General features: G+C 43.7%; 1 long non-coding RNA gene across 1 annotated transcript in view; it reads left to right on the top strand.

Annotated features, from left to right (window-relative positions):
• The window catches only part of LOC118010275, a 44,838-nt gene extending 26,006 nt beyond the window's left edge, over positions 1-18,832 (top strand). Inside the window, exon 3 of the long non-coding RNA XR_004679160.1 lies at positions 18,729-18,832. This is a non-coding gene — a long non-coding RNA (uncharacterized LOC118010275). The remainder of the gene's footprint in view (positions 1-18,728) is intronic.
• Positions 18,833-21,819: the final 2,987 nt, after the last annotated feature.

Genomic DNA, 21,819 nt, shown 5'->3' with positions numbered 1-21,819 from the left:
TGATGTTGCCTTTCTGTACTTCTAGCTAAGCATCCTTACAGTAAACCCCTATCACCTGGAACAACTGAGTAAATGTTTGCTCTTAACAGTCTAGAAGAGCTTTCCATAGGACACTGAGACATGAAATAGCTCTCTCTGTGCCCCTGTTTTCTCTTCAGAGACAGATTGAGTCTTCTCTGTCTTGCCCCATAGCACATTAGTAAAACGCATAAGTGCTTATGGCCTTTCATACTGTTCAGACAGTAAGTTTTTGAGTCCTAATGGTCTTCATCCTGACCTTGGCAGCTTACTGCTTGATACCATCTTGTTTGAAAGTTCTGGCTTATCCCTTTATCTCCTAATGGTCATATGTCAGCTTCTTAACCCAATAGGTTACTCAAGACCATTATCTCAATTTTATAGATGAGTCAGTTGAGGCATGGATAGATTAAAGCCTGGCAAGCATATTGTGGTTTAGAAGCAAGCATGTAACCTAGAATTTCTGACATGCCCCAGCTATTATTCTCCCCTAATCCCTATGTGATTAGACTGAGATGAATGAACATGAATTTAAGAAAAGAAAAAGAAAAATACCATCTACCATCATCAAAAGTGGGTAGTAACTGAAACAGCAATTTAACAAAATGATTGGCTTCCTCCTGGGAGCCCCTTGGAAACCTACAGAAAATGAAAGATTCTAAGCACTCACCTGAAGCATCAAACTCTGTGGGCACAAGAAAAGATTTAATCTGATAATGTCACGGATCTGAAGCCAGTTGCTTTTTCACCTCTGAATTTTACTTGGTCAACAAATTTTCTCTTGCCAAATGCTCCTTTGCGGGCGGGCAGTAACTTGAGAACCCAATCGACAGACACAAGTTTGCACCCAAATAATTGAAAGCCCATAATGGAACCCACGGTCAGGATAGAGAATTAATCCTCAAAACAATCCTGAGTGATCAACCTTATCATTCCCATTTTAGAGAAGAGTTAACTGAGTCTCAAAGATGCTAAATAAATGGTCCACTCAAGAAGTAGAAGATCAGAGCCTCAAATCCACATTGTCTAACTCCTTATACCCCCCTTCATCTGCTACTACTTAATCCTGCCTTTTTATATCCTTCTAGTTGCAGAAAGCTGGATGTTGCCTATATCTCAGTTTTCAGACATTTAGATTCTGTAAACTATAGTCATGGCTAAAAGAGAAAAAAAAAGAATTATTCTGAGTTGACATAGACACTGTGATGTGCTAAGCTTAGCATAGTAACTTAAATAATCATCAATTCACATCCAACTCAGACAATAGAGATGAACGTTAGCATCCAAATAAATGTAACATCACACACCCAGAAGCAATCACAACTATATATAAGAATTCTAAGTTGCCTGGAATGAGCAGCCATTTGCTTTGTTCATTTATTTGTTTGTTTGTTCTGTTTTGCTTTTATCTCCTGGCCTACCTTTTTTCCTTTTTAGGTAATAAAACCACTCTTCTGAGAGAAATCCATGTCATTATTGACATTGAGCCTCCTCACCTGGCTAATCAAATCACTGCCTCCTCCTAAATACAATGACTGATTGGTTCAGGCATTAAGCTTGACTCAGGCAAGGCCAATCAGAATTGTCTCTGAAATTTGATATGTGGACACATTTATGAACTATTAGCCAGAAAGATGCAAGCTCCAATCTTCCAGCAACCATATTTTTAGAGCACAAAGAGCCCACTTAAAATAAGTTATTACAAATTAACAGAGCCAAGAGATGAAGAGAAAGATGGAGGCAATAAATTATACCTATTAAGTCAAATTCTGGCTGCAAGCAAACAAAATCATCCTACCAAATACGATACCAGATCCCATATTTTTGTAAAAGCTGGTGAGTGGCTCAAATGTTTCTGGCAGGGAAGACAATTAACAATAAAAGTGTGGATATTGCAGGCTCATACAGGGTAGAATTGGGTGTAAATTCACCCATTTCATGTGGAGATTTTTTTTCTTTTTTTTGGAGAAGGATTGACTGATCAAATGAGAAAAACATAAGGTGAAAGTAAAATATCCTGAAGTAACCATCATTAATATTGTGATATACACACGAATTAATAGGATGTAACAGGGGATAGCAATCTTTTGCTGTAAAGTTCCAGATAGTAAATATTTTAAGCTTTGTGAACCATATGGTCTTTACTGCACCTGGCCATTGAAGCCATAGACAACACAAAAATGAATAGGTATGGCTGTGTTTCAATAAAACTTTATTTACAAAAAGAGGTCATGGGCCAGATTTGGCCTGTAAGCCGTAGTTTACTGACTCCTGAGATATAGGATCAGCTGCTCTAATGAAAATTCAAAATAGTAGCAACATAAACTAGAAATGCATTTTTCCCTTAGGAACAGTTTGGGCATTAATAATTCAGGGCTGCTATGGCAACTGGAATGTGTCAGAGATCTGGACTCCTTCTACCTTGTTGCTCTGCCATCCCTAGGATGTTGCCCTCATACACATGGTCTGAGATGACTACTGCCATGTCTGTGATCCAGCCAGCAGGAAGGGAGAAGTGGGGGAAGGAAAGGGGAAAAGGAAAAGCACATTCCTCCCTTTAAGGGTACCAGCTAGGAATTACACAGGAAACTCCCACTCACATCCCATCGGCCAGAACTTAATCATATGACCACATTTATTTACAAAGGAGGCTGGGAAATGCAGGCTATATTCTGGGCAGCATGTAGGTAGCTAAAAATTAAGGTTTGTTTGTTTGTTTGTTTTGACTATAGAAAAGGGGGAGAACGGATATTAGGGGACAACTAGCTGCCTTTACCACCATTTTCCTCCTGTCTTTCTCTTTAATGCATGTATGCATGTGAGGATAGTCTTCGCATCCCCCTGCCCCCATCCCACAGCCTGGAAAGAAACCCAGTAAAAAAGGAGTGACTGGAACAGGTGGCTTCATTGTCAATTTAACAGAACAGGTTTTGTAATCTAACCCAGAGTTGGAAGGTGGATAAATGCTCTTCGAGGACAGTAAATTAAAGTAATATTACCGGGAGCTACATGATTATCTTGCTTAAACTAGAGGTTTTTCAGCAAGAGACTAGTTTTAGCAGTGAAAGATATGTGCACTGTTCGGTTTAGATGCCTGGAGCAAAGCCAAGAGTCATTAGGAGTGTGAGTGGGAGCTCCCAACCCTTTTATCTTGGGACTCTAGTTCAAGTCTTTTCACTAACAGGAGAAAGAATAGCCTAGACTATGCCTTTGACTTACTAGCATGTTCCAGAAGCTGGACCACTACAAGACACAAAAGAGGATATGAGACTTGGTGAATTCTGAGAGAAGCACATGGTGTCCCAGAAAATGGGCTGGGGTGAATAAGACAAGACTTAGTTTGGGAGGGAAGAGTATGAAGACAGAGAATAAAGCAAAAGAAGAGGGAGCATGAGGACAAGACAGAGCATCCGTGGGGGGCACAATTTGGAGCCTGACATGGAGTGTCCTGAGGTCCGGGCACTGAATGCCTCCCCCCCCCCCATTTTGGTGGGAAGGGGATGGAGCCAGTCTGGGAGGACAGTGGTTAATTTTTCTACTCCCCTGATTCAGAAAAATTTTAATGTATCCTTCAAGCCCTGAGTGAAAGGTGCTTAAACTTTCCCTGGAAGACAGATTTGCAGGTAATTGCTTTGGAGGGGGGCAGACAGCGTGGTATCTGGGACAGGGTGAAAAACAACCCCTCCTCTTTAGTTAGGCACCCTCTTGGATCACAGGGTGACTGGGGATTCCACTCATGACAACAATACAACCAGAGGGGCAGAATGACGGAAGTCTTCCTGCCCTCACCCAGGGCACGGATGGAGACATAGCTGTACTTTACAGTGTGTCCATCACACACGATACATATGTATGTAGATATACTATCTGTATGCCCCAACCCCACTTCTAGATTTTAAAGCCCCTAAGAATTGGTGTTTTATGTATCCATCTTTGAATTCTTGAAGGAGCAAGCACTAGTCTCCCATATGTGTTGATTTCTTGAATAAGAGAAATCATCCAACCTGCAATTCCTTAAAAAAAAAATCTATTAAGCACCTACTGAGTACCAGGCACTAGACATCTAGGATACCAAGATGAAAATTCATAGTCCCTGCTTTAAAAGCTTTTAGCCTAGGAGGGAGGTGGACACTGAAGTGGACATCTGTTGTTTTTTGGCTTTCAGCCCTTAACCCCAACTTCCTCTTAGCATATCACTCCCTTGTTTGGGAAATCCCCCATACTGTGTGTTTGAGATAGTCAGTACACTCTCACACCACAGAAGTCAAAGTTGCTAGCTGCTCCTCTCTCTCCCCCTTTTCCATTCCTGCTGCAGCCCCGGGATGAGCATATGACTAGGCCCAGCCAATGAGATGCTCTCCCAGGACATGGAATCTTGACGGTGTTGTAAGAACCTTGAGTATGGCTGGAGGTTCTAGTCATCACGATGTTAGTGGCAGATCCTCTGGTTCTTGCCTATTTTCTAGCCCTTGTCTTTCTTTGATCTTGAGGACCCCCTATTATTATTCCAGTACGTTTATTTCTTTCCCTTAAAATTTCCAGAGAGGTTGGTTTGGTTTCTATGGCCAACAACCAAATCCCTTGCTGATGCAGAAGTGCTAATCTTTTGGATGCAAAGAGTTCTAGGTCTCACCAAATACTATAAACCCTGGTCCAAAATCTTATGGAACTTATATTCCAGTAAAAAAAAAAAATGCAATAGTGAACTGATGAGCAAAATATTTCAGTTTATGATAAAAATTACAAAAGAATGAAGAAGACCTATTTACTAGAGACCCAAAATGATTCTAGAACCCTCAGCCCAGAGCTGCTTTTGACATAACTACTATCATCAGCTTCTTTCACTTCCATCACCAAGTGAGTTCTGGACTCCCTTTAACATACCTTTTCTCTACCCTATAGTCTCCACTTACTCAGAGTTTCTGATGCCTTATAATTTAAACTTTTACATCATCACTTCTCCATTGTCATGGGTTGAGTCCCCTGGGAGGCAGACCCTGAGATGGTGATTAACAGGCCAGGAGTTTATGAGGGAGTGCTCTTGGGATTCCCACCTGTGGAAGGCAAAAGAAACTGGTAGAAATACATGCGGAGAGAAGCTGAGCTGCAGTGCTGTCTTGACTTGCATGACCTACTCATTTGCTAGGGGCTTTCCAGATTTTAGCTTCTGTCCCTGCGACTCTCTCTATCCCAGGCAACTGGGACAGTTGGTCATCCTAGTACTGACAAAAGCCTCAGCCAACTACACAGGTCACTCTGAAGCTGAGATGACACCAAATTTTCCCAAGCAGCCGTTGGAAATGGGCTTCCCTGGGAAGGATCATGCTTAGTGGGGAGAGGGGAAATCTTCAATAGAGACAATTCCCCCAAAAAAGCTAACAACTGAGGGTTGTCTGCTGGCAGCGCCATCAGCAGCAGGGGGAATAAATCCTTCATTCCTGACTGGGATCTAGGCAGCACATCACAGCAACCACTACATCAGGTTCTCTGTTTGTCATGACCTTTCAGCTTCAGTTACTACTATTCATTGCTGGAGTCTCTCCCAATTCAAATCCCTGACTGTGAGAACCTGATTTAACCTGGCCCACATCACCATCTAGGGACTGGTTCCCCTTGTCCGTTCAGCTATGGTTAGAAGCAGGATTATATGGTAGAAACGTGCCCTTCTAGACTGACCACTTTGACAAGGTCTATGGACAAAGCTAGAGGAAATCTTGTTGGTGAGCATCCCCATTGTCACGACCCCAACATAGCAACAAACAGTTGTAATGTGCTATAGTGAATGGAGCATGTAAGATATAAGCATATAAGATGGAGTATTTAAGTGTAGAGTGGATGGGATACATACACAGTTTGTGTACTGTCCAAAACACTTAGCTCTGCCTAATAGAGCCCAGAAACCTTTGCCCACATATCTGAACTAGGACTTGAAGAATGAGCTAGGACTGGTTTTTATCCAGCATGTAGGGAGAGGAAGATATTCCAAGCAGAGAAAATCATAACTGTGAAGGCACAGAGGTGTGAGAGAAATTAAAGCGGTCCTGAAGGGGTTGGCCTTCCAGCCACCCCTGTACTCACTGCCTCTTAACCAGTGCCTGAGAGGCATTTTTGGCAGCTACTCCGAGGGAAATATGCCACCCATTGAATCATCCAGGGCACTCCCTGTTCCCACCTTTCATGAGCTGGTGCCAATGGGTTCTCTGGGCCAAATCATGCCCCACCCTGATCCTGTTTGACTTGTAGGCTCTGCCAGGATCCCCACAAGGGGTGGCCTTGCCTGAGGCCCCTGCTGCCCTTCGCACTACTGCAGCGGCCAAGTCAATGCAAACACCGGTCCCTTCTCGTACTGTCAGGCTTCCACTGATGTAAACTGGGCCTTGGGAAGTGGGGGAAGCATATGGCTTTGGTTGCCAACTTGGCTCTGGTAGGCAGCTCTGCTTTTCCTATTACAGTGCTAATGATGGAAGGGTTCCCAGGAGAGGTGTAGAGGCTCCCATCTACAGTTTCCAGAGGTGCTAAAGTTTGCTGACTTCTAAAGCATCACACAAGTACAACAATGAGAAGACATCTACAACAATGAAAAAGACATCACCATGAGCAAGTGTGCAAGATAATAATAATCGCTAACACTTATTGAGCACTTACTATGTGCTGTACAGTAGTTTATAGAAATTAATCCCTATAATCCTCATAGAGCTCTATAAGATAAACACTATTATTATCCCCATTTCTCAAACAAGGAAATAGAGACACAGAGAGGTGAAGTAACTCTGCTTGGTATTACACATCTTGTAAGTGGATTTGAGCTCAGGCATTCCCTCCATTTCAATTACTCTATTAGCCCATATTCTGATAAGTTAGCTGGCATCTTATAAGATGATGTCTGAAAATGCTCTACAATATATTAATGCCAAGTTCTTTCAGTTGAGACTTTCAGTCTCAATTCAGTTTCACATTAGTCCAATGAGGAAATCGAGGAGAGTCTTGTCATTTCATTTTACAGATGAGTAAATGGATGCTCCGAGAAAATGAAGTGAATTAATAACCAGTGAATGGCCGGATTGGACCTCAAATAAGTGTTTTGCTTCTCAGTCTACCCTTTTGTAAGTCATTTCAAAGGGTCCTAAGGGCAATTGTATCCAAAAATATGTAATGAATGTATGCACCCCAAAAGGATCTCAGAGTAGCTACACATTAGTTTCATGTTTGTGTTTAATATAGTGGGCATTTTCCTTCAACAGACAAATGGATAAAGAAGATGTGGTCCATATATACAATGGAATATTACTCAGCCATCAGAAAGAATGAATACCCAACTTTTACATCAACATGGATGGGACTGGAGGAGATTATGCTAAGTGAAATAAGTCAAGCAGAGAAAGTCAATTACCATATGGTTTCACTTATTTGTGGAACATAAGGAATAGCATGGAGGACATTAGGAGAAGGAAAGAAAAAAATGAATGGGGGGAAATCAGAGGGGGAGATGAACCATGAGAGACTATGGACTCTGAGAAACAGACTGAGGATTTTGGAGGGGAGGGGGATGGGGGGATGGGTTGGCCTGGTGATGGGTATTAAGGAGGGCATGTACTGCATGGAGCACTGGGTGTTGTATGAAAACAATGAATCGTGGATCACTGCATTGAAAACTGGTGATGTATTGTATGGTGACTAACATAACATGATAAAAAAATATATAGTGGGCATTTTCTAAAATACAAACATTACATGAAAGGGAAGTCAAGTTTCTGTGGAAAGAGGTCTACACTGGAAGTCAGGATTATTGTCTGGTTTATAGTTTTTGTTTCATCATGAATGCCAGTGGCCTTGACTAACTTACCTTTTGGGACCTCTTACCTTTTCTCTTCTGAAAAACCAACAGGTTGGGTTTTTATGAACTGACTGGCCCTTCCAACTCTTAGTAATATCATGATGGTATTGTAAGACTGGGCTACCTAGTAATACTCAAATCATCCTAGTCTCAAAGTGGAGTTGTTGAGGAACCAGCATCTGTGTAGTGACAACCAGCCCATTCACTCACAGGGGTTCCCTACCCGGCCTTAGTATGTTCTGACTGGGATGGAGTCTTTCTACTTGGACACCACATAATTTTTTTCTTTAACACTGGAGGCAGAGGAATTATTTTATAACAATCCAAAAAAAATCTACAGGTTTAAAAGAATTTTTTGGGATGCCTGGGTGGCTCAGTCGGTTAAGCGTCTGCCTTCGGCTCAGGTCATGATCCCAGGGTCCTGGGATCGAGTCCCGCATCGGGCTCCCTGCTCCACGGGGAGCCTGCTTCTCCCTCTGCCTCTGTCTCTCTCTCTCTCTGTCTCTCATGAATAAATAAATAAAATCTTTAAAAAAAAAAAGAATTTTTTAAGTTTTATTTATTTAAGTAATCTCTACGCTCAACATGGGGCTTGAACTCACAACCTCAAGATCAAGAGTTGGATGCTCTTCCAACTTAGCCAGCCAGGTACCCCTCAGGTTTAAAGAGTTAAAATAAATCTACACTTACACCTTCTTGAGCAGGTAAGTTAAGCCCTATGTATTTCATCTCAATAGATAGAACACAGGGGTTGGGTGCTTGCTGCCCATCTTTCTTCTAGGGAATGGTTAAATCCTCTAACCTCAGGTAATTGGAGGTGGAGTCTCCCTGCTGGTCTGTTTTCGTGTTATCCTCCTATTTGGACTACATACTTGTCCACCTGGGTTTGTCAACTTCTTTTGTTGGTAGGAACATCTCCGATGTTCTAGAAGCATGCTGTTCCTCAGGTCTCCCTGGCCTGGATTCAATCCTTATTTTTCAAGCTTACAGTCTCTGCTGCTATATCTGTTCTTCTTTTCACTAGTTTTACCTCTGTATTTTCATATTCATGTATCCCATTCCACCCCCTGCAGTAGATCAGCGTTTCTTAAACTTGAATGATGTTCTACGCCTTTTATCAGAAGAAAAAAAATTCTTGTGGCTTCCCGCCACCACCATTTGCTAGGATTGAGTTCTTTTTCTTTTTACAGTACCTGAACATGTGAAAATATAAAAATAGGTTTTAAAAAGTATCTAGGTTTACAGCTCTCATATGATGTATCAGACCCGAACAATTTTATAAATGAAGTACAAGCAACACTGCAAAATCTTAACGAACAGAATTAATTTACTGTGGCCAACAATGCCATTCTAAATGGCTGCAATTAAATTTCTGCACAGAATGTGACTGTGCCATGGACTGCCATGGCCTGGACTCTTTGGGGTTTGGCATGCCTGTGCCTTCATGTGCCACGTGAGAACTCAATTCTCCCATCCTTTTCTGCCACCTAAACCACTGCCAAGTTTTCATTTGTCCCACATGCTGACTGATCCTCGCTTATCATAAGCAAATCATTTACATATTTTTAAATAAAAGTTGAATATATTTGAGGTGTACATTATGTTGATTTGCTATACACACACACACACACACACAGAGTGAAATGACCACAGTCAGGCTAATCAACATATCTTCTCTTCACATAGCTATCATTTGTGTGTGTGATGAGAACATCTGAAATCTACTCTCTAAGCAAATTTCCAGAGTTCAATGCATTATTATTTTTTTTAAGTAAGCTCTACGCCCAACATGGGGCTTGAACTCACGACCCCAAGATCAAGAGTTGCATGCTCTACAGACTGAGCCAGCCAGGTGTCCCTCAAAGCATTATTATTAACAATAGTCATCATGCTGTGCAGTACAGCTCTAGATGTATTCATCCTAAATAACTCTAACTTTGTACTCTTTGACCAACGTTTTCCCACTTCCCCGACCTGCCCACCCTTGATAACCACCATTCTCTCTGCTTCTGTGTACTGACTTGTTTAGATTTCATATATAAGTGAGATCAGGCAGGTTTTCTTCTTTCTGTGTGTGGCTTATTTCACTTAGTATAATGCCCTCTGTTCATCCAACTTGGTGCAAATGGCAGGATCTCCTTTTTTTTTTTTTTTTTAATTAATTTATTTATTTATTTGACAGAGAGAGAGATAGCGAGAGCAGGAACACAAGCAGGGGGAGTGGGAGAGGGAGAAGCAGGCTTCCCGCCGAGCAAGGAGCCCGATGTGGGACTCGATCCCAGAACCCCGGGATCATGACCTGAGCCGAAGGCAGACGCTTAACGACTGAGCCACCCAGGCACCCAGGATCTCCTTTTTTGAGGATGAATAATTTTCCATTGTGTATGTGTGTGTATATATATCACAATTTCTTTACCCATTTATCCATCAATGGAATTTTAAGTTGTTCTCATATCTTAGCTATTGTGAATAATGCTGCAATGAATATGGGAGCACAGGTATCCGAAGGACTAATTTCACTTCCCTTAGGTATATACTCAGAAGAGGATTCCTTGGATCATATAGTAGTTCTATTTTTAGTTTTTTGAGAAACCTTCATATGTTTTCCATGATAGCTGTACCAATTTATAGTCCCACCAAAAACGTACAAAGGTTCCTTTTTCTCCATATCCTCACCCATATTTGTTATCTATTTTTTAAGATAGCCATTCTAACAGGTGTGAGGTGATATCTCATTGTGGTTTTGATTTGCATTTCTCTGATGATCAGTGATATTGAACACATTTTCATATAACTGCTGGCCAGTTGTATGTCTTCTTTGGAAAAATGTTTATTCAGGTCCTTTACCCATTTTTAAATCAGGTTGTTTGGGTTTTTTGTTTGTTTAGTTTTTGCTGTTGAGGTGTATTAGTTCCTTATATAATTTAGATATTAACTCCTTATCAGACAGATGGTTTGCAAATATTTTCTCCCAATTTGTAGGTTGCCTATTCATTTTGTTGATTTTTTTTTTTTTCTGTGCAGAAGCTTTTTTGGTTTGGGGTGGTCCCACTTATTTATTTTTGCTTTTGGTGTCCTATTTTAAAATTTATTTTTTTTAAAAGATTTTATTTATTTATTTGACAGAGAGAGACACAGCAAGAGAGAGAGCACAACCAGGGGGAGTGTGAGAGGGAGAAGCAGGCTTCCCGCCGAGCGGGGAGCCGGACGCGGGGCTCGATCCCAGGACCCTGGGATCACGACCTGAGCCGAAGGCAGATGCTTAATGACTGAGCCACCAAGGCGCCCCAGTGTCCTATTTTAAAAATCATTGTGAAGGTCAATGTCAAGGAGCTTTTTCCCTCTGTTTTCTTCTAGGAGTTATACAGCTTCAAGTCTAGGCTTTAATCCATTTTGAATTGATTTTTACATATGGTGTAAGACAAGGGTCCAGTTTCATTCTTCTGCATGTGAATATCCTATTTTCCCAGGGCCATTATGTATTCCTGGTGCCCTTGTTAAAAATTAGTTGACCGTGTATGCTTGGATTTATTTCTGGGCTCTTATTCTGTTCATTGTCTTTATGTCCATTTTTATGTCAGTACTATACTGTATCATTTACATATTAAGCTCTCTCTCTTCTTGGTTCTTTTCTCATTAGCCTGCAATATACAGGTTTAGTGCCATTGTAATAAAGACACAAATATAGAGGATGGAAGTGTGGCATTACTAAGTTACTAGGTTATAAGGTGTTTGCAGTGTTTTTCAAACTGGGTCACAACCTAATAGTGGGTTGATTTAGTGTGTTGAAACAAGCACTTTAAAAAAAGATATAGAAAAGAAAAAATATCAAAATGTGTCATATGGTGTCAGAATACGTATTGTATACAGAAAATTGTTTCATACATGTGCACACATTAGTGACCAATCCAAAGAGAGGCAAGTTTACCACCTCTGGAGCAGGGTCCCACAAGCCCACTGTAGTAGACTGCATAATGGTCCCCAACAATAGCAGGTCCTAATCCCTGGAACCTGGAAATGTTACTTTATAAGGAAAAATTGTCTTTGCAGATGTGATTAAGTTAAGGCCCTTGAGATGGATAGATTATCCTGGATTATCTGTGTGGGCCACACTGTGTAATCACAGTGTTCTTATAAGAGAAAAGCAGAGGGAGATCTGACACAGATAGAAGCACGGTTCTGTAATACCTTGGTTTTGACCCAGTGAAACTGATTTCAGACTTCTGGCATCCAGAAGTGAGAGAATAAATGTCCGGTGTTTAAACCACCAGTTTGTGGCCATTTGTTACAGCAGTCACAGGAAACTGCACTCCCCCTCTTCTCACCTCCGCTGGTTGTTGCATCCTGGGTGGGGGAGGATCCCAGAGGGGGAACCAAAACAACAGAGAGGTAGGTAGTGGTGGTGACACTTAAAAGGTTCAGAGCTATTTGCCAAGTGGCTTGGAATGTTCCCATTATTTTCATAACTGGTGCAGCTACACTGGCCTAGACAGGCTGCCCAGCTGCTCTATTTATGTGAGTGTGAATATCAGGGTATGGAAACCAGGTCATCATGTAAAATGGATTCCTTCTGTGAGTAGATGCCAAAAAAAAAAAAAAAAATGATTGACGTCTGCTGACCAGAACCCAGATTATGTTTAGACTGACTTTTTATAGGATGTTACCAACATGAAAACACAAAATTTAGAGATCCTCCAAAAGAATCTGTGGACTCTCAAGATCATCTGCAGACACTCAAGGACGGACCCCAGTTTGAGAAACAGTAAAGTCAACTTCTCTCTAGCATCAAGTGGAGGATTCATCTATTTCACATCTCTTGTATCTTAAGCCTAATTTGTGTGGGCTCATCCACCCCAGGCTGTGCCCACCTGCTGTCCTTTCTTAACCTGCCCTTGGCACCTGCTTCTCAGCATGGCACTTTCACATGGGCCACCTGCCCCACAGAGCAGGTCTGAGGTCTCTGGAGACCCACGCTTGTGTGTGCAGACCCAGAGCCACTGTGACCATCTGCCCTCACACTGTCCCCCACCTCTGCCTTGGGGCCTCAGAGTCTTTTTGTTCCAGTGAGTCCCTGGCTCTTTGTTATCTATAGTCCCTGAGGACTGACTTAGCCCCATAGTCTTAAAAGCAAAGATTTGGAGGCAACATCCTGCTTTAAAGAGAAAACAAAACAAAACACTGTCTCAGAGGTATAGCAAGCCTCCTTCTCTAGGGACTACTTTCTGCTTCTCCTTAATTCTCAAACTGCTATCCCCCATCCCCAGCTCTGATGCAAGAAGGGATGGGGTTCTTACCTAACACCCAAAATATATTGTACCCCAAACAGCTCTATCACAACTGAGCTCTCTTTGTCCCGCCCCATCATAGGTGGATTTTACTATTATAATTAATATAATTAATAATTAAATTTTTGGCCTTCCTTTGTGGCCAAAAATCTTTGAGCAACCAGTACATAGAGTTCCAATCCCTGTGGCACCCCTAACCTGCCACCTCCTTCCCACCCCAGGCCACCGCGGAGCTCCAGTTCCACCTGAGGGACACCAGATGTGCTTACCTTGAGGCAAAACCTCCCTCTGCATGACCCAGGTGTCCTCTCTGGCCAAACCTTTTCTTTATGCATGTGTCAACCAATCCCCCCAGTCATGAATGTCCCAGAGCTTACGTCACCTTTTATACATTGTTTCCTGTACACCTGACCATCTCACGTTCACCACAACCTTGGGCATTGGTTGTATTTTCATCACCTTATTTTACAGATGAAGAAAACTGATACTCAGAGTTTAAGAGACCCATTACTCTATGTTGTTTAATTAGTGAGTGTCATTGCTGGCTTTGGACCCCCACCTTCTGGCTCTAGATCCTGTCCACCCTTCATTCCACCATATTGCCTTATCCTCGCTGTATAGTAAAGCTAAAATGAGAGACAGGGAAGAGAGGGATTCTCCACATTCTTCCAACAGGAGCTGTCATCCTGAAGTTACACAAAATCTTCCCTACCCTGAAGTTGAGTGAGTTTATACATTAGCCTTATCTTTATGGGTAGTAGCATAGATGAAAACCTACCTAGTATAGTTTATGGGTGCCCAGAGCAGTCCCTCCCCTCAACCTAAGACCTGATAAGGTGGCTGAAATTGAAACTCCACTATTAGAGTCCATTCTTTTGAGTCTTAAAGTCATAGGGTAGCAGAGCTTTGGAATCAGATATATCAGGATTCCAAACCCATTTCCACAACTTGGCTGTGTAACCTCAGGCAAGTCTATCCTTTCTGTAATTTTCATCTATATTGTGAATAGGACCTGCTACATGATTTGTGAAGCCCAGTGCAAAATGAAAATGTGAGGCCCCCTTGTTCAAAAATGAAGAATTTCAAGATGATGACAGCAGAACATTAAACCAAGAATGGGCCCTTCTAAACATGCCCATGAAGCCAGCCATGAGAGCAGAGGATTGTTTTATGGAAAGGGTGTTAAGAGAATTTAGTGTTTAGTATAATGCTTGATTTCTGTCCCTTTGGTCCATGCTTCTCAAGTCAGAAGACCTATCCTGGGTGTTCCTTGCAAATGCAGGTTCCCAGAACCTTTCTGGTCCATTCTGATTTGTGGGGAGAGGGCAGAAATGTACATTTTAACAAGGATCTTTGAAAAGATCCTTCGGGATCCTTGGTCTACTTGGCACGAAGCATCCTCAGCTCAACAACCTCCTTGTGAAGGACAGCAACCCAAGCCAGGGTGGCAGCCGGCCTTGGGTACAGCAGCTCTTCTGCAATCAAGTGCCACCACCCCACTTCCTGAGGTCAACAGGATGGGCCATTGTCTGATTCTTCCCTCCCTGCATTTCCACTTTGCGATTCCCAACCACTCCTCCTGCTTTGTGAATTCTGCCTCCAGGGCTCTGTGGACTGTGGAGGCACCCGCTCCCCTCAGCACCCTCAGTGCACCCCACAGGTAGCCTAGATTCATGTCTAAGTTGCTCTCAATCACGGGAAGGTGATGGGACTTCTTCCCAAACCCAGGATATAAAAGCACCCTGGAGTTTAGCAATCCTGATAGCCACCTTGAGGTGAGTAATTTGCATTCCTCGCTGCATTTAAGCCTTACCACAACCCTCTGCGGGAGGCTTCATAACCCCATTTTACAGATGAGGAAGCTGAGGACATTTCATGTACTTTCCTAATAGGAAGCGGTGGGCACAAAACAACCGTGGAAGACAGAGGGTGCAAATATTAGCAATCCTTATTTTACAGCTGAGGAAATTGAGGCTCAGAGGCTCAAGTGGGTTAGACAGTTCCCCAAAGTCACGAATGCTGCAAGCAGAAGGGCTGAGATTTGAAGCCAAGTGATCTGACCTCAGGCCCAGGCTCTGGGCCTGCTCATCTCTTGCCAGCTCACCCCTTCTGTGCTTCTCCAAATGTCTTTCGGTGCATCCTTATCTTAGTCTATTTGGGGGGCTATAACAGAATACTGAGTGGCTTATAAACAACAGAAAGTTATTTCTCAGAGTTCTGAAAGCTAAGAAGTCCAAGATGAAGGTGCTGACAGATTTGGTGTCTGTTGAAGGCCCAATTCCTGGTTCACAAATGGTGTCTCTTCCCTGTGTCCTTACACAGTAGAAGGGCCAAGGGTACTCGCTAGGGTCTCTTTTATAAGGGTACTAATCCCATTCATGAGGGCTGTACCCTCGTGTCCTAGTCACTTCTCGAAGACCTCACCTCCAAATACCATCACATTGGGGATAGGTTTCAACATACAAATTTGGGAAGAGGGACACAAACATTCAGAATATAGCAGTCCTCTTTGGCAGAAGCCTCAAGAAGGGGGAGCTGACTTCAGCCATGAGGAGAGAGCCTCAAATAGTGGGAGCCCATGGTCCTAGCCTTCATGGGCCACACATGAAGGTTGCCTCAGCCTCTGATGGAGAAGCACCCTTAAGCTATGGGAACTGAGGAGGTCAGCCCCAGGTGTGGTGGGTGTCTCTCCTTCAGGGCCAACTGGGCAGCTCTGCTTGAGAAAGCAGGTCAGCTATGGACCCAGCTTCACAATCCAAGACACCGAAAGGATCCTTTCTTTCCCGAGGCACCATACCCTGGCCTCCTGCTCTTCCTCTCTCATGCCAACCAACCGTGTTGCCCACACTGCCACCCAGACCGGTCCCTCAAGTCGTTCCTTGTTTACTCCCACACCCCCAGCCTCCATACCTTCTGCCATGGTGAGGAAACTGGAGGGCAGTCCCCCTTGAGTGACCCAGAAGCAAGGAGCTGTAGAGGGAAGTAACAAATCCAGATAGCAGGAGACATTGGATGAAAGCAGGCTGCTCTCCCAGGGCATGCCTTCACTCTGGATTGCCATAGGCAGCATCCTGCTGGTGGTCAGGCATGTCAAAAATTTAGATTACTTAGATAGAAAAGAAAAATTAGTCATACTGGGAACTTAGAAACATCTTAATCATCATCTTCATCATCGTTGTTGGTAACTTTTTTTTTTACCCCCTCTTTTATGGCAGGTACTAATCTAAGTACTTTTCACATATTAATCTGGTCAATGAGCACTTAGCATGTTTAACTTCCTCATTTGCCTGAGGGTTTGAGACTTTTATTCACACATTTAATAGATGAGAAAATTCAAGCTCACGAATATAAAATCATTTGCTCAAAGTCACACAGTCACTAAGCAGTAGATCTCAAACTCAAATCCAAGTACTTCAAGCCCCAAAGCCTATATTCTACTGTCCCTGTATCATGTAAACATCTTCCAAAGTCACTTCTAGAACTAGATAAAACTGCTGAAATAACAAGTCTGTCTGTCCAGCAGAAACCTGACAAATGAGATCAGGAGAGAGGTGGAAGACAGAACTTCTGCCTTCAAAGCTCTCACCATTAGATTACCAAGATGAGGTTTCCCCATGAGAGCAACTGGAAAAGCAGATAGGACAAAAGGGAGCGACTGTGGGGTTGGGTGAGCCGGCTGGCCAGAGAAAGCACAGGCTTCTCCCTGTAAGTCTCTCTCCTTTCACAAGTTCCTGGAATCTTTTTTCACCCTGGTTTGACCTTCACCGATATATACAATTTGAGGGAAATTTTGTCCCCACGACTTTAATGCATGTGTCCTGGCTCACTCTGTGATGGTCTAAGGGATGCCCAGATAGTTAGTAAAATATTATTTTTGGGTGTGTCTATGGAAGTGTTTCTGGAAATGGTTTTCATTCAAATAGGTAGATTGAGTAAAGATCACCCTCACCAAAGCAGGTGGGCATCATCCAATCTGTTAAGGGCCTGAATAGAACAAAAAAGTGGAGGAAGGGCAAATTCTCTCTCTGTTTGAGCTAAGACATCCATGTTCTCTTACCTCAGACATTGGAGCTCCTGGGTCCCAGGCTTTTGAACTCAGACCAGTACTTGCACCATCAACCCCTGATTCTCAGGCCTCGGGCTCAGACTGAATTATACCCCCAGCTTTTCCTGGTTCTCCAGCCTGCAGATGGAAGCTCATGGAACTTCTCAGCCTCCATAACTATGAGAGCTAATTCCTAAAACCAATCAATTGATCAATCAACTTTCTATGGTTTCTGTTTCTCTGGAGAACACTGAGTAATGCACACCCTTTCTATTCTAGGCTCTCTGCTAGTCCCACCCCACATGGTCTAGTAACCTTTGTGTCTGAATTACCAGTCTATAGACCTTGCACCTTTCTTTACTCTAACCAAATCTTTCTTTAGAGATGCAGCTTACACTGTTCAGTGAGCTCACCCCACTCTCCCAGCTGCTAACTTCCCACCGCAGTGTGATGGAGAGAGAGAGAGCATGGGTTCAAGTCCAGTCCTGCCAAGTATGGCCAGTGACCTTGAGCAAGTCACTGTACCTCTCTAAATCTCCTTGCTTTATTTATAAAACATGGAAAACCACGTATGGCCATTGCAGTTGATGCACAAATTCTCCTGAAGATCTAATAAAGGAAAAGAGGGAGAAGGGCTTTGAAAAGTGTGTACCCCATTTCACTATCAGGTATAACTGTCTCTTAGTGCCATTAACATGGTCTGTGGATCATCCAAGTATGATAGATGTTGACCTATTGCCTCCCCAGCATCTGGTCCTCCTCCTCTCAATAGTACCTTGATTTCTCTTTGGGCATTCAGTATGTGTGTGTTGGATGGGATTGACCCTACCCCATCTCCAGGGATAGACTCCAACTAGCTTAGGTCATTAAGGATAAACCCTCCTATGGCACACAATGATTGTTTAAAGGAAGAGCATGTAACTCAGTGTAGTCCAGTGAAGGAGTGATATTCCTCGAACACGTTTAGGAGCTACCAAAAGACATGATATCTTACTTCCAAGAACGTGAGGTGTGACATTTCATAACTATTTGCTAGCATGAAGCGAGGGTCTAGAAGTGCCAGGGGACTGCCATGTGAAATCTAAGGATAAAGCCCACACTGTGGGAGGTATAAAGAGAGGACCATGGCCCTGGTATTCTCAGTTGCTGGAGCTAACCCTACCTGATGTCATCCTAACCACCAGACTTTTTAGTTATTTATATAACTAAATAAACGTCTTTTACTATTTAAGCCAGTTTGAGTTGGATTTTCCATTATTTACGACAGAGTACTCTGCTACATCATTCCTCTTGCTGCTCCTCTCTTTCCTTGTCCAATGCTGGAGGCCTCTCTCTCATAGAGGAAAACAAAACAAAACAAAACAAAAGGCAAAACAAAAGAGGGAAGAAAGGAGGAGAGGATTTGAAAGCCAAGTCCATAGATCTGACTTCTCGGTGGATGCTCTGGAAAGAGATCCAACACAGGGGACACTTGGAGCTGTTGGCCAGAATAAGTTCCAGAGTTATTTGGAAATGTCAATGGTCTATCCTCTCCCTTCTCCCACAGATAATCAAGAGTTGGCTGGGAGTGCTAATCCCCACCAAGCACAGCCAAGGAAATATCACCGCTCTGGAATTCTGAGTCTTTGCAGAGGTACAAACCATCATGTTCAGAGTGAGTTCCAGGGCTGGGGCCAGAGGCTACCTCATGTTAGTGACCCATCTGGAGCACCACGAGCCATTTCATAGACACTAGGAGAGAAATCCATAAGCAATCCTGCTTGCTCCTATTCAACTATGCCCCAAACCTGCCCAAAGGACAAGAGGAAACGAGCCTGAAGGCTCATCTCACTGACCTGAGAGAGCAATGTTAAGAACTCAGCACAGCACAGGCTCTCCTGGTAGCAGGATTTGAGAAAATGTGAGGCTTAGTGGTTTCCTGAAATGCCAGGCATGTACCTGGAGATAATCAGGACCACCTGAGATTGTTCTGAATCCAAGATGGGGAGGGAGGTGGGCCTGGGGGATGATGCAGTAATAGTCAACAAGACAGCACATCTAAAGGGCTAGGCCAGTTCAGGGGCAACTCAGGCAACTGCCAGCACCTGTGTTTCCAAGAGAAAGGAACACTTCACAGCAGCAGGGAGTTAGGGAGACAGTCACTACCCAAGGGGTGTGCCCATGAGGGATAAAGCACCATCCCCCAGTCTTTAGTTCCAACACATACCAGCTGTGTGCACTCAATGGGTCTCTTGGAGATTCCGTTTCCTCATCTGGGAAATGGGAATAACAGTAATTCCTCCTTTATAAGATTGTCTAGATGAGTAAATGCATGCTAAGTGCTTAAAGACAGTGCTTGGCACATAGTTGAGCTCAAGACAAGGCAGTTTTTGGTTACTGGGAACAAGGGGAACTAGAATTCAATGGGGAGGTTGGCATGGTGGCATGGGGAAGCAGTGGTGGGCAAAGCAGTGTCCCAGTGCTCACCCCCCTCTATTTATTGAGCACTTAGCATCTACTAGCTGGAGACACAGAGTGGGATCAGAGCTTCAGTGAGGCCAAGCTGCCACAGGGCTGGGCCAAGGCCTTCCCTCCAGCTGTAGGGGTGGCTCCCTCTGAAATTGGGGCAGATAGGCCTTACTGGTGAGGGCTCAGTGATCCACTGCTAGGGTCTGGGAAGGGCAGACCCTAGAGACAAGAGGCAGGGTCAGACAGGTAAATGGAGTCTGGAGAACAATGGCTCTGCACAAAGCTGGCCAAGCTAGTGCCTGTCCATGGCCCTCTGTTTTCTGTTCCTCTCAATGTCATGGGTGGATCAGTAAGTCTAAGGGAAAACCAAAGGGATAAGAGTCTTTGTCTCTAGCTGTGTGGTTCAGAATTTCCTTAACCAAATGCCCTTGAATTTTCACTCATGTTTCTGTATTTTTTTTTTTAAGGTACAAGAATCTTTTTTTTTTTTAAGAGACTGTATGCTGCAAGAATGTTCCTGTGTCCTGTGAATGCACTTGGAGTCTCTGCTCCCTTGTCATTGGTCATGAGATGCAGTGGAGCCGAATGCTGAGAGCATGCCCAGAGCAAGACTGCAGCATTTGGAGCCCAGCACCACCACACTCCCAGTTCTGGAGCTGGGTGATCTTGGATGTGTTCCCCAGTCTCTCTGTGCCTTCGGTTCCTATCTTTTAAAAAAAGTGGAGATAATGATAAGTTAAACTAGCAAATACAGATAAAGGCACTTGAAACAGTACTTGATACTTGGTAAAGGCCACACAAGTGTTTGCTGATACTCTTATGGCCCCGGTCCACATCTGAAGATGCCGCAGCTCTGTCTAAGCCCCTGAGCTCCCCGCATAGACTCAGGGCCTCCTTAATTGCCCAGTTAGAGCCCAGACTGTGGCGCAAACCACACATTTGCTGAAGGCTTAATGTGTCCACCAGGATTCTTTTGGTTACAAGTAAGAGTAAGCCTGACCCAAACTGACATCAGCAAAAATAAGATTTTATGAACACACATAACTGAAGAGTGCATGGCTTGGTTCAGATGCTCAAAGGATGAGGCATGGCTCTGGTGTCACTCTCTCGACTTGTCTCTACCTTATGTGTTGACTCCATTCTCAGACTGGATCTCTACTCATGGTCACAAGATGGCTGCCAATAGCGGCAGAAGCTGCCTCCTCCCTGACTCACCATTAGAGAAAAACAAGTGAGACTGCTTCCCTACAGTTTGAAACAGAAGCCCTCAGTCTTCTGATTGGCCTGCCTTGGTCATGTAATAGTCACCAGCATTTTGATTAGCATGTTGATTAGCTCAGTCTAAGTCAAGGGCTGCCCCTAGAGCCACATAGAGAAATTGAAGTGCTACTTACCTCCACAAACAACAACAAAAAAGCGAGTTTGCAATATTTGAAGATGGCAGAAGTGAATTACAATGTAGGGGGGAGAAGCTCTGCTTTCTTTTTCCTTACCACCTTGAAGCAGTTCGTCTCTCTTTACCATCCCCCAAGCGAGATTCCAGGCAAGATGGAGTCTGATGGTTAGGAATCCAAGTTCAGACAAGACTGCCTGAGGCAAGTCTCGGCTTTACTACTGATCCCTGTGAGGCCAGGGCAATTGATTTTCCAGCCTTGAGCCTCTGTCACCTTGGCTGTAGAACAAGGCTGGTAATACCACAGAGGTCCTGGGGTGTTGTGAGAATCCCACAAAAAGGTAGGGTCTAGCGGTGTGTGTCTGACCCCCGTAGAGAACCACTTTGCCTTGCAGCTGCTATTACCGAGGTTTCTTCCTGCTCCAACTCTGGTCCAGGAGAGAGAAGGTGACCCAGGCCAGGGGCAGGAAGGGCCCTCAATGATGGGCTGACTCCCTCCTGAGATGAGGAAGAAGCCATGAATGTGGATGCAGGAGAGCCAGGCCAGGGCACAGACAGGAGGGCGGGACCTGGCCGAGGCCAGGAATTCCTAAGAAGTGCTCCCCACACTTGGGGTTCGCAAGAAAACCACAGCATCTCCTTTTGCCTTCAGAGCTTTCTCTCCTGAGAGAGGCGGTGAAAAACACCATCCAAATAAGGCCCACAATCCTCCCGGGATTTGCATACAGAGTGTTTATATAGATTAGAACATCTCTGTTGACTTCCAGCTTAAACCTCCAAGGCTTTGCTGTTCATC

Source organism: Mirounga leonina, unplaced genomic scaffold, assembly GCF_011800145.1.
Source record: "Mirounga leonina isolate KUSES-001 unplaced genomic scaffold, KU_Mleo_1.0 Mir_129, whole genome shotgun sequence".
In the NCBI taxonomy this organism is placed as follows: domain Eukaryota; kingdom Metazoa; phylum Chordata; class Mammalia; order Carnivora; family Phocidae; genus Mirounga; species Mirounga leonina.
This window is presented reverse-complemented; position numbering and strand designations above follow the sequence as displayed.